This window comes from Ictidomys tridecemlineatus, chromosome 3, assembly GCF_052094955.1.
Source record: "Ictidomys tridecemlineatus isolate mIctTri1 chromosome 3, mIctTri1.hap1, whole genome shotgun sequence".
Taxonomy (NCBI): domain Eukaryota; kingdom Metazoa; phylum Chordata; class Mammalia; order Rodentia; family Sciuridae; genus Ictidomys; species Ictidomys tridecemlineatus.
The window spans coordinates 68,917,664-68,931,040 of record NC_135479.1 but is presented as its reverse complement, the minus strand read 5'-3'; positions in this window follow the sequence as shown (position 1 = coordinate 68,931,040).

Genomic DNA, 13,377 nt, shown 5'->3' with positions numbered 1-13,377 from the left:
TTTAAAATAGGAAAAAACCCTCATATATTTATCAATATATGTTGCATTTCCAGTATTCTTTTTTCTTTATGTAGATGCTGATTTCCATCTGGTATTACTTTTGTTCTCTTTGAAGGACTTCTATTAACATTTTTATGACTCACATTTGCTCATAATGGATTCTTTCAGCTGTTGAATGTATTTCTGGTGAGTGTAAGGTCCAGATTGACAGCTTGTCACTTTCCATATTCTTAATGTATTTGCTCTGCTGTCTTTGGGACCATGTTATTTCCAGTGCAAGTCTCCAGCCATTCTTGTCTATCTTTGTCATGTGCTCTTTTGCTCTGACCACTTAAGATTTTTCTCCTTGCCAATGGTTTTGAGCAATTTGATTATGATGTGCATCAATGTAGTTTCTAGTGCTTAGTGTTCAATGGGTGTCTTGAATTTGTGGATTTGATTTTCATCCAATAAAATTCTCAGGCATGGTTTTTTTGTCCTTCCTTTCTTGTGGTGTCCAGTTACACAGGCACATAATGCTATTTGAGTCATCTTGCTGTTCAGTTATGATTTGTTCATATTTTTAGTTGTTTTTCTGTCTGTTTCATTTTGGACCATTTCCTTTGCTGTGTTTAGAATTCCCTCTTGCTAGACATGGTGGTGCTACTCAGGAGGCTGAGGTAAGAGGATTGCAAGTTTGAGGCCAGCTTCAGCAATTTAGACAATTAAAAAAGGGCTGGGGATGTAGCTCAGTGGTATAGCATTGCTGGGTTCAATCCCCACTTCCAGAAAAAAAGAGAAGAAACTTCAAAATTTTTCTTCCTATAATACTGATCTTCTTAGTCTCACTAAGGGCATTTTCATCTCAGACATTAATTTTTAACTCTAAAATTGGTCTTTCCAATATTTTATGTCGGTCCTTAATGTTCTTGACATTTCTTTACCTTCTTAAACATACAGAATATGGTTGTAATAACTTTTTTTTTTTTGGTCCTGGGGATTTATTCCAGGTTGCTGTACCTCCTGAGTCCCTCAGATTACAGGCATGTGCTACAATACCTGGCAGGTTATAATAACTTTTAATGTCCTTTCTACTGAGTCTATCATCTATATTCTTGTATGTTTCTATTGATCTTTTCATCATTAATTTCCCTGTTTTGAGTGTCTGGTAATTTTTTGTTGAATGCCAGATAATGTAACTTTGATAGTATATTTAGGGGAAATTATACTTTCACATGGCAGAGAAGGGATGGGTTTAACTTAACCTTACCTGACACTCAGAGATCCAAGAAACCCTGCTGACACCTGGGTTGCATTCCATACAGCATGTAACATGCCTCCCACTTAGAAAATAAGATCTCACAAACAAACAGTGAGTAAATGAATGCAATATGTTTACGTTCTTACTTCAAAGACAAAGGAAAATACTTTTGTATTTTTTTAGACAATTAAAAAAGGGCTGGGGATGTAGCTCAGTGGTATAGCATTGCTGAGTTCAATCCCCACTTCCAGGGGAAAAAAAAGAAACTAACTTCAAAATTTTTCTTTGAAAACTTTTGCTGTTTTTATCTTAAATGCTCAAAGGATTCTAGATTGTGTTTAAGTTCTGCTATCAAACTCTCTTGCTTCTAACACTTTCCCCCCAGGCCAAACTTTTAAAAAGGTAGGCATTTTCTGACTGAGGAAGTTTGTGCTTGTCAGGTCAGCTTGACCACCCAGATGCGGGTCATTAAGCAGTCTAGAGCTGCTGCCCCAGTATCTGATCCTGCTCTGTCTTGACAGGGCTGCCAGTGTGAGCCTTCATTTATGGTAAAGGGCTTCAGGGGGTGGAGGAGAGGAAAATGATTGTACACAATGGAATCTGCAGCTGGTCTCCAAGTTTCTGCTGCCTTGAACCAAGCCTTTTAGTATCTGCCAGCCTGTGGACATGGAGCACAACAGGGGCCTTGCTTCACCTTTCCATCCTGAGGGAGCAGCCACAGACAGCTGGGAAAGGAGAGGAAGGGAAAGGCTGGGGGATCCAGCCGAGGGAGCCAGCCCTGGTCCTTACTTCTCACTTGACTTCCTCTTTGCCCCACCTTAGCTCTGTTACTCCCTAGGATGTCAGGAGGGAGCTGTGCTGTGGCTGGTGGTGGGACCCACAGAGCAGCCCCAAAGTTTGTTAACTTGAAGACACAGAGCCAGGTCCTCAGCCACATCCTGCCAGGACAATTCTGGCCTGGAGACAGAGAGGAAGAGCTTGCAAACCACTTCCCTACCTACCATATAAAGGGATGAAGTGAGACCAGAGCTCAGATAACATAGACAAAACTCTGGAAACTCTTGGGGTGCCTCTTGCCAGTGATCACCACACTGATCCTAAAAATAGCCTATTCCAAGGAAGTGAGTAGAGGAGAAAGGGACTGCAGTTGTTTTTCAAGTCTTCTGCACATACAAGACTAGCTGTGTGACACAGTTCTTGCCATCAAGTCCTGAGATCCTGTGTGGTGAAGTAGAGGAGGGTGGACAGACCATCGCTGACTGCCTCTGGGCTGATGGACCCCAGAATCTGACAGCATCCACACACAGGACCTTAAAATGAATAGAAACCATTGACATCTCAATACTGGGGTCCTAGCCAACTAATGCTAGACTTATTCACTCCACGTTTTTTACTGCTGCGTTTCCCCACAGCCTGAAATTCAGCATGGGTTGATGGGAAGACACTGAATACTGAAGGGAAGCCAACGTGAATCTAATATTTGGCTGATAGTTTCTATTTAATGAGTGCTAAGTTTGGATATGAGGAGTCTTGCAGAAGCTCACGTGAGACAATGGGAGGGAGTTTGCAGGAGAAATGATTGGCTCATAATAGCCTTAACCTCATCAGTGAATTAATTAATCCCCAATGGGATTAACTGAGTGGTAACTGGAGGCAGGTGAAGTATGGCTAGAGGAAGTTTATTGAGAGCGGGACCTTGGCTATATATTTTGTATCTGGAGAGTGGAGTCTCTCTGTTTTCTGATCATCATGTGAGCCACTTCCCTCTGCCACACCCTTCCACCATGATTTCCTGCCTCACCGTGAGCTCTGAGGAATAGAGCCTGCTCTCTGGACTAAGACCTCTGAAACTGTGAGCCCTCAAAAAGCCTCTCCTCATCTAATGTTGTTCTGGTTGGGTCTTTTAGTCACAGTGGCCAAACAGCATCACTTTGGGCCCGACATTGGGCTGAGTGCAGTATGTGGGTAATTCCAGGATCACCTAAGTGTAGGGCAAGTGTCTGAAATGGCACTTTTTTCTCATCAGGCCCTTGAAGTGTTCAGATGATGTTGCCCAGCAGTCATAGTTTGCAGAGTCTCTGAGAGCTTGTGAGACTTCAGATCATCTGCGGATCTGAGTCCTTTGTCCTGGATCAGTGGTTTTTGACTGTGGCTACCCATGATAATCTCTGGGAGCATTTAAGTATCCTACAACCAGCTCACATTCCCAGATGGACTAGATCAGACTCTTTTCAGGATTAGATTCATGCTACCAAATGAATCATGGTCTCCCTCATTTGTAACCATATTTAGAGATTAGGTTGTTAATGAGGTAATTAAGTGTTACGATTTGGAGCTGGAATGTCCCTCAAAGGCTCTTGTGTGGAAGGCTTGGTTTCCAGTGCAGAAATGTTCAGAGGTGGGGTTTGGCGACATGAGTGGATGTTGAGGACTCTGACCCATCAATCCACATGCAGGTCTATAATTGGATGGATTATTGGGAGGTCATGGAGACTGCTGTAGGAGTAGGTCACTGGGGGTGTGCCCTGGAAGGGTACATTTTAACCCTGGCACCTTCCTCACTCTTTCTGCTTCCTGGCCACCCTGAGGTGAGCAGCTCTGCTCTGCCATGCGCCCCCACCAGCCTCACCATGGGCTGAAACACTGAGCCCATCATGAAATCTTTCCTCCTTTTAAGTTGTGTCGGCTGTTTTGTCACTGCAACAAAAAGCTAAGTAACACATTAAGGTAAATGAGGACATAGCATGGGACCTAATCCCATAGGACTGGTTTCCCTCTGAGAAGAGGAAGAGATACTAGAAGCCACATAGATACACAACCAGAAAGTGGCCAAAAGAGGTAGGAATCCACCTGCTGACCCTTGCCTCCAACTGCCAGCCTCCAGAACTATAAGGAATGAGTTCTGTTCTTTAAGCTGCCCAGTCTATGGTGGTCTTTATGGCAGCCCTGCCAAAGTAACACAATCTGCCATCAGCACCTTTCCTTTTTCCAAATAACTCTGGCTATTCTAGGTCTTTTACTTTTCCAAATACAAATTTAGAAGCAGGTTATCATTTTCTACATAAAGCTTACTCGAGGTTTTGGGATTGCATGGATCTATAGATCAACTTTGGAAAAACAGGCACCTTAACAATTTGGGTTATCCAGTTGATAAACACAATATTTAAATAATTTTAAATTTCTCTCATCAAAGTTGTAGTTTTCAAACTGGTCTTTTAAGTCTTTCATTAAATGTATTCCTAATTATTTTAAGTATTTATGCATTTTTTATTTTTTATTTTTTTTAGTTTTAGACAGACACAATATCTTTATTTTATTTATTTTTATGTGGTACTGAGGATTGAACCCAGAGCCTCACAAGTGCTAGGTGAGTGCTCTACCACTGAACCACAACCCCAGCCCAGTATTTATATTTTGTTACAACTGGAAACACTGTTATTACACTAGTATGCAGAAATATGATTTTTGTGACCTTGTATCTTTAATCTTGATAAATCCTGTTTATTTTTAGAATCTTCTATGTGGACAGTCATGTGAACAAAAAGAGAAACTTTTTCTATTTCCTTTCCAATCTTTGTGTCTTCTGTTCTATTGACTTAACTTATTGAATAGGATCTCCAATATAAAATGTTCTTGCCTGGTCCCCAGTTGTAGGGGAATACGTTTAGTCTTTCATTATTAAGTATGCTACCAGTAGGGCTGGGGCTGAGGTTCAATGGTAGATCACTCCTCTCCCATGTGTGAAGCCTTAGGTTCACCCCTCAGCACTATATAAATTAAGGCATTGTGTCCATCTACAACTAAACAAATATTTTAAAAAATGTTAGCTGTAGGTAGATGCCTTTTTGCCCAACTAAGAGTTTCTATAATGTTTCTACTTTGTGGAGCTTTTAGTTAGTTTGTTCTGAGACAGAGTCTCACTGTGTTGCCCAGGCTGGTCTCAAACTTTGGGCTCAAGGGATCCTTCCACCTCAGCTTCTCAAGTGCTGGGATTACAGGTGCAAGCCACTGAGTTCAGCTGTAGAGGTTTTAAAAATCATTGGTGCTAAATTTTTTTCAGATTTTTAGTGATCAGCCAATTTTTATTTTGTTAATATGGTAAATCACATTGATTTTCTTGTTCTTTTTTCTTTTCCTTTGCTGTGCTGAGGATCAAAGAGCCTCTCAGAGGCTAAGAGCTCTACCACTGAGCTATACTCTCGACACTTTGAAGATTTTCTTTTTTTATTTTTTCTTTTCCCCTCACTATTGGGGTGCTATACCACTCAGCTATAGCCCCAGCCCTTTTTATTTTTTTATTTTCACATAAGGTCTCGCTAAATTACCCAAGCTGGCCTCAAACTTGTGATCCTGCTGCCTTAGCCCCTGCAGTAGCTGGGATTGCAAATGTTCCACCATGCCTGGGATTTTCCTTGTTAGAATGTCATCATCAGGATGTGGTGTCATGGATTTTGGGGCCTTATAAAGTTAGTTGCAGTGTTCCCTTCACCTCTGGTTTCTGAAATAATTTACATTACTTCATTAGATGTTTCATACTTTAGATTTTTTATGAGACAGTTTTTCAATGAATTTAATATATAGGATTATTTCATTTCTTTTTGAGTCAGTTATGACAATTTACCAGAGAATGTTTAGTTCATTTAAATTGTTGAATTTGTTGAAATCAGATGTTTGCTAATTATCCTTTTAGTATCTCTAGGTATTTAACCTCAGATGTTTCTCATTCTACTATTCATTATTTGTATTCAGTCTTTTTTCTTCCTACTATTGCCAATTTATTAATTTTACTAATCTTTTCAAGGAACAAAGTTGTAACTTTGTTAACTTTTTCTAATATTGTTTTTCTTTTTTTAGTTTCTTGGATCATTGATTTTTAAATTCATGTTTTTTACATTATATTCACATAAAATTACACATTTCCCTTTGAAGAATGCCTTAGCTTCAACTTACACATTTTTATATTTTGTGTTTTCCTTTTCATTCAGTTAAAAATATTTTCTGACTCAAAAAGAAATGAACAATTGAAATAATCCTATATAGTAAGTTAAAGGAGGCTCTCTATTCACAGGCTCCCCGGCACAGACCTCACAGAGGTTGCCAGAGGGAGGATCAAGTGGATAAGGGGTCTTGGGCATGTGCCTCAGGTCTGGCAGCATGGGCTTTGGGGCTGACTGCTGGGCAGGGATAAGCCACAGATGTCCCCTGCTTGTCTACACAGGAGAGGTAAGGGCTGCGTTTGTCTCCTATAGCAGCTGTAGCAGACCACCACACTTAGTGCCTTAAAATGGCAGGAATGTTCTTTCTTACAGTTCTGGAGACCTGAAGTCATTCATTGTCACCAGGTTGAAATTGAGGTGTCTGCATGGCCAGGATCCCTCAGGAAGTTCCCAGAGGGAGTCCATCTATGCTCACTTGTTACATTTTCTGGTGGTTGCTACCAATCCTTGATTGTATGCTGGCCGTCTTGCTCTGGTTTTCAAGGTGAGTCTGTCAAGTCTCTCTGCTCCACCTGCGCCTTTTCCCCTGGTTGTGCCGCTTCTCCCTCTGCCTCCATCTCAGGAGGTTATGTGTGATTGTGTCAGGGACTGCCCTGAATCCTCAGCTTATGGTCTGGAACTTCATCATAGCTGCAAAGACTCTTCTTTCAAATCGAGTACTATTAATAAGTTCCAGGGGTTAGCACCTGATGTCTTTGGGGTTGTTATTCAGCCTTCCTGCAGAGGTCAGTGAGATAAAGCCAAGGAGGGGGATGTTCAACAGGTTATAATCCCAAGACCCATACCCTCAGGGGCCTGATGAGACTCACCTGGGGCAAGGAAGTCTAGGGGCCCTGCCAACTATTAGAGGGTCCTAGGAAGGGGGGAGGATTTTTCTTAGGGGGCCTCATTCTTTGTGGTTTCACCAGTGGGATTCAAAACCTTGTCCAAGAGGGAAGCAACTTTGGAGCAAACTCAGAGTCCCCCAAGGAATTCGGGGCTGCAGAAGCACAGGTGTGAGGCAGGAGTTGTGAGAAAAGGCAGAGGAGGAAAAGGCAGCTCCAAGGTGTAACATTTCTCAGCATGGGTGGTGCCGCACCTCTGGCCCTGGGCTAGATGTTATGGAGCCATCCGAGGATGCTTTGGTTGAAGATGACCTGGGATCCAGAGTCCCACTAAGCTCAGCTAACATCAGTCCATCAATGTGAACTCATACATGATTTCAAGATTTTTCAAATAACTACTTAAGTAAAAATAGGTAAAACAAATTTTAACAATATATTTCATTTAACCTAGTATATCTAAAATATTTTCTGAACTTATATACTTGAACTTAAATCAATGTAAAAATCATTAATGAGGTAGACTGTACTCTCTTTTTTGTCCCAGGTCTAGACCAACCAGAGCAGCCAGCCACATTTCACATGCTCAATAGCCACAGGTGGCTAGTGACCCATGGCTGCCATATTGGGCAGTATAACTTGAGGCCCTCACTCCATTTTATGTACAAAACTGAGTATCTTAGGAGTTTTACTGTACTTGAAGGTACCAGGAATGCTGGTATCATACAAGTAGAGGCTTGAGACTTGATTGTATTTCTGATTTTTCTGAACTTTACCAAGATCTGTTCACTCTCCTGTTCAAGGTGTTTGAGTCCCCAACACACAACACCCATCTGAATAAACATTGTTGGTCACTATGCACATGATAAAATTCTGTCTGTGGGCTCACACACTACGTGCTTCACTATTGTGTTCTAGAAGCTTCTAGTGTACGTGCCTGCCAGAGAATCAACCTACTGAAGCACATGTTCCTTTATTTCTTCTTTATATCATAGTGTAGTATTATGTCAATTTCTAAAATTTATGTGCGAAGGTAGCTTATATTATGCATTAGCTTAATATTAGGTTATTATAGGAGGTAGTTAAATAAATGTTACTAAATTAATATCTGGCTATTGTTAACATGAAATGACAGTTATAAGTAAAAATATTAGAAACACTAGTTATAAAAATGCTGGGGGCAAGGGAAGGCTGTTGGAGGACATTTAGCAGAGGAAGGGATCTGGATTGAGGTTTTAAATTAAATCTCTTTATCTCTTTAAGAGACATCTGGTCTCTATTATAGGTATGGAGAAAAATAATTTGCTCTTTGATTACTTTTACATGTCAAAGCCACATCAAACATTCTTAAAGTGTGGAAAACCTGAGATGCCATCAGATTATTTTATAAGGCCTAGTCCTCCCAGCAAAGATCTCCCACCATGTAGGATGACTTTTTAAATGCCATTTTTTTCTTAATAATCAAATATTTATTTTTAAATATCAGATCTTTACTCTTACCCATTTGCAGTTCAATTCCTGGTCTTAATCTAATTACATCTTCTGAGTTCCCTCTGTTGAAAATTTCCCTCTAAGTCCTTTAAATTATGGTGGAGCCATTAATGATTTACCTAAAGATTCAAAGAATATTATAGTGTTATAATGAAATGATTTCTAGTTATACAACAGTGTGCTTCATAGGAAACTATATTCTATGCTGCTTTTAACCTTTCTTTCTTTTTTTTTTTTTTGGTACTAGGAATTGAACCAGGGTGATTTGCCACTGAGCTTCATCCCCATCCCCCACTTTTTTTTTTTTTCTTGTGAGACAGCATCTTGCTAAATTCCTGAGGCTGGTCTCAAACTTGTAATTTTCCTGCCTTGGTCTTTTGAGCTGGGGTTACATGAGTGCGCTGCTGAGCCTAGCACCTGCCTTCTTATCTTTCTCAATACCAGTAAAAATAAAGAGAACCCCTTAGCTGGAAATTCATCTCAGTGGTAAAGAACCTGCAGTGGTAAAGCATATGTGAGGCCCCAAGTTTAGTTGCCCTGCACTGCAAAACCAAACCAAACCCTCATTAGTTGGAATGTAATAACTAGTAGGACAAAATGAAATTTATTTTTAGGATATTACAAATATAAATTCAGAAGTTTGAAGGCCCTTTAGCTAAGTTTCTTTCTCCCCCCCACTTCCTGTAACTTTCTGTTTTGTTTACAGTCTTTCTCACCTTCAACTGAGAGGCCTGGGAATAGTAGCCCCCAGTTCTCAGCACAAGGCCTGCCCCATTGCAAATGACCAATAAATATTTGTTGATTCAATTGCTCTGTTTGTCCTGTTTCTCTCATGCTTTGAGGGAACTGTAATGTCCACTGTTTGCCCAGCACTTTTTATGGGCCACACCCTATGCCAGGTGTTTGAATCCTTCCATCAACTATTCAAGGTGAGAGTTATCATCCACATTTTACAGATGAGATGATTTATCTTTCTGTTTTTCACAGAGGCAGCCCTGGTGACTTACATGCAATCACTAACTAAAAATGAATTGAGCTAATTTAGGATTTAACCTCATCTGTTTTTGAAAACAATGGCCAATTCCACTGTGCTAACCACAGGTCGGTGACCTCAGTGGGTTCCTCCTGGCCCTGCTTCTCATTCTGACCCTGCAGCAAACATTTGTTGAGCACCTGTTCCATGAAAGGCCCAGAGCCAGGAAACACATGGAAGCCACCTGTGCCCTGCAACATGGAGTGGCCCAGGCTAGGATAACCTTGCTCCCCAGAGTCTGGCTCCTTGGTGGAGTGTGGTGTGACAGAGCTGCTCCAAGAGCATGGGCCTCCATGCCTGACCCCCAACACAGGGCTCCTCCAGCCCATTGCATATTGGGGAGCCTTGGGCTCTAGCCTCAGTGACTGCAATCCTTAGTCAGATTGCGTCCCCACACAGACCTTTAGAAATCCCATTCCCCCAGGCTCTTCCAACATGCAGCCAGGGTTGAGAACTAGGGTACCTGGGTTGGGTTACGAAGGGCAGATGTTTGCCACTTAGATATGTGAATGAAACACACAAACATCAGGTCTAGAAGGAGCGGCCCTAAGAAGTGCTCTGGTCACCTCCATGCTGCAGCTGTCCCTGCCATTTCTAGATCTGTTTCTTTTGACTGCTTTTTCTCCTGCTTATGGGTCACATTCTCCTGCTTCTTGGACTGTCTAGTGACCTTGACTGGATGCTGGATATCATGCTGTTGAGCGTCTGCATTTGTGGATTCCTTTAAGAGTGTTGACTTCATTTTGGTTAACACTTAAATTGCTTGCAGATCAGCTTGATCCTTTCAAGAATTATTTTTAAGCTGTGTTGGGATGAGAAGAGCCTTTATTCTAGGGCTGCTTTAGCTGTACCACGTAGGTGTGACCCTTCTGGAATTTTTACTGATATCTCAGGTGGTCAGTGAAGTTGTTGCAATGCTTGGATGGAATTCATGTTTCTCCAGCACTGAGCCTGCTCTGGTGACTAGTCAGCTTACAGATATGTGGTATTTCTTCCTGGGTGAAGTTTCAGCCTACACACACAACACTAAGTTTTTAGCAATGGATTTCAGGGAACCCCTTTCAGATTTCTGGAGCTCTTTCTTGGTGTAGATTTCTCCTTTCCAATTTTCTGACTCCTCAACTCCAGCCATGTCACTCTAACCTAACTCTCTGGCTCCTCAACTCAGCAAACTGATGTGCTCCTCTTGCTTCCCCTCTGTGATCTGTGACAAGAACATGCATCCAGGCCAGCCTTCCAACCGCTGCCCTCATTTGGCTCCCTTTTCTCAAGGACCTCAGCCCTGTACTGCCTGTTTCTACATGGGTGGAAGTGGAAACTCCTAAGCACTATTTTAAATTTTGTATCTTTTTTTATTTTCTGTAATTGCAAACTCCATGGGGCTATAAATGTTAATTTGTAAACAAGATCTGTAAGCTGACTAGTCACCAGAGCTAGCACGGTGCTGGAGACACATGAATTCTATCCATCCTAGGTATGTTTAGGCTTTGAAAGTGTAGAAAACGTGCTTTATTTTACGATATGTCTAATACACTTTTGCAAAATGGAAATAATAAGTCATGGAAGCTGTCTCAAAAACTAGAAGCTTAATGGAGAACAAAGAAAGCAAGGGAAAAGATGTGATTTTTATTAATAGCTTAGGTAAAATAGGCATACAATTCATGAATGAACCTGTATTACTTAAAAATTTAAAAAAATTCATCAAGCAATGCATTCAAACAAAGAGGTTGAAGAATAGGTTGCAGGTCTTGATGCAGTAGTGCAGGGTTATAATCTATGTTATCTCAGAAGCTGAGGCAGGATTGTAAGTTGGAGGCGAGCCTGGGCAACCTGGTACACCTGCCCCAAATTTCAAAAATAAAAATAAAAAGGGCTGAGGATGTAGCTCAGTAGTAGAGAACCCCTGGGTTTAATTCCCAGTTCCATCTTTTTAAAACTATTTAATGTATACTTGGCGCTACCTCTTAATATTTCTTTAGTTTCAAAATATTAATGAAAATTCTGGTATATTTATTATTTCATATGAACTTCAGGTGTAAAGAACATTACATTAGGTTGTTGTACATAACAAAGATGTTAAAATTTTAAATTGGGTGCTGATATACTTACAGTTTGTTTATTTTTTTTAAATTCTTTTTGTTGTAGATGGACACAATATCTTTAATTAATTTATTTATTTTTATATGGTGCTGAGGATCAAACTCAGTGCCCCACACATGCTAGGCAAATGCTCCACCACTGAGTTACAATCCCAGCCCTACTATTCAGTTTTATTATATATTTGTATCATGTATCTCATTTTAAAAGCAGTCCTAAGTAATATTTTATAATTTCTTCAAATAGGTCTTGAAAATGTCTTATTAACAAATCTTGAAATTATTGCTTGTATTTTGTAGTTTTATCTATTGTGAATGGAAATATTGGTGAAATTTATTTTTTAAGTGTTTACTTCTCTTTTTTGAAAGTTGTTCATTTTTATAGCCTTTTATAACCACTATTTTACTTAATTGCTCTTACAAATTTTTTATGCAGTTTTTTGGGGGGTTGACATTTTCATCAGATTATCTATTAATAATGATAATTAATGATAATTTAATTTAATTTTTTTTTTGCATTTGTGCATCTGTATGTACTGGGGATAGAACCCAGGGCCTTACACATGCTAGGTAAGCATTCTCCCTACCACTGCCTACATCCCCAGACCTTATTTTTTATTTAGAGATAGGTTCTCACCAAGTTTCTCCAGCTAGCTTGTAATTATAATCCTCCTGCATCAGTCTCCTGATTAGCTAGGATGACAGGCCTGATATGAAGAAGAGAAACTCTCCCTGATTAGCCCATGTGAATAACAAAGTACCTTGAAAGGATGTGCTGAGACAGGAAGACAAAAGCTATGTGGAAACCAGAGACCTCTATTTTCTTTACCCACTTTCACAGTCCCCAGTATCTCATGGTATGCACATGGATCTACACCCCTCTTCCTAAGCATTAACCCATGAGAGGGTTCTGGACTAGCTTGATACTATTTCAAATGGAACTACCCTGTGCAACTTACTGCATTGCCTAAACTTCTTAAATTAAACTTCTTTAAATTTGGAAGGAAGATACCCATTTGCTCCCAGAATTAAAGAAATATCGAATATTTTATTATGCAGTATGATTTCCCATTAAGCTCTGTAAACTATCTTATTTTTTAAATTGTTTCTTCATTTAAAATTTTTAAAAATCAAGAATAGATGCCATGACATATTTGATTTTTTGAATATATAAATATAGATTTCCAAAAAGACATTTCCCCAAAGATGGTATATGAAGGGCTAAGTACATGAAGAGATAGTCAATATCATTAATCCTTAGGAAAATGCAAATCAAAACCCCAAGGAGACACCCCCCCTTCTCACCCACCAGGATGGCAACTATAATAAAAACAATAGACAATAGCAAGGGGTTACAAGATATGCATACACTTTATTTATATTTTTAAAATTTATTTATTCTAATTTGTTATCCATGGCAGCAGAAAGTATTTCAATTCATAGTACACATATAGAACACAATTTTTCATTTCTCTGGTTATACACAAAATAGAATCACACCATTCATGTCTTCATACATGTATGTAGTGAAATGATGTCCATCTCATCCCACCATCTTTTCTACCCCCATGCCCTCTCCCCTCCACTCCCTTCCCTTTGCCCTATCCAAAGTTCCTCCATTCCTCCAATGCTCTCCCCACCCCACCTCCATTAGGCATCAGCATCAGAGAAAACATTTGGCCTTTAGTGTTTAGGGATT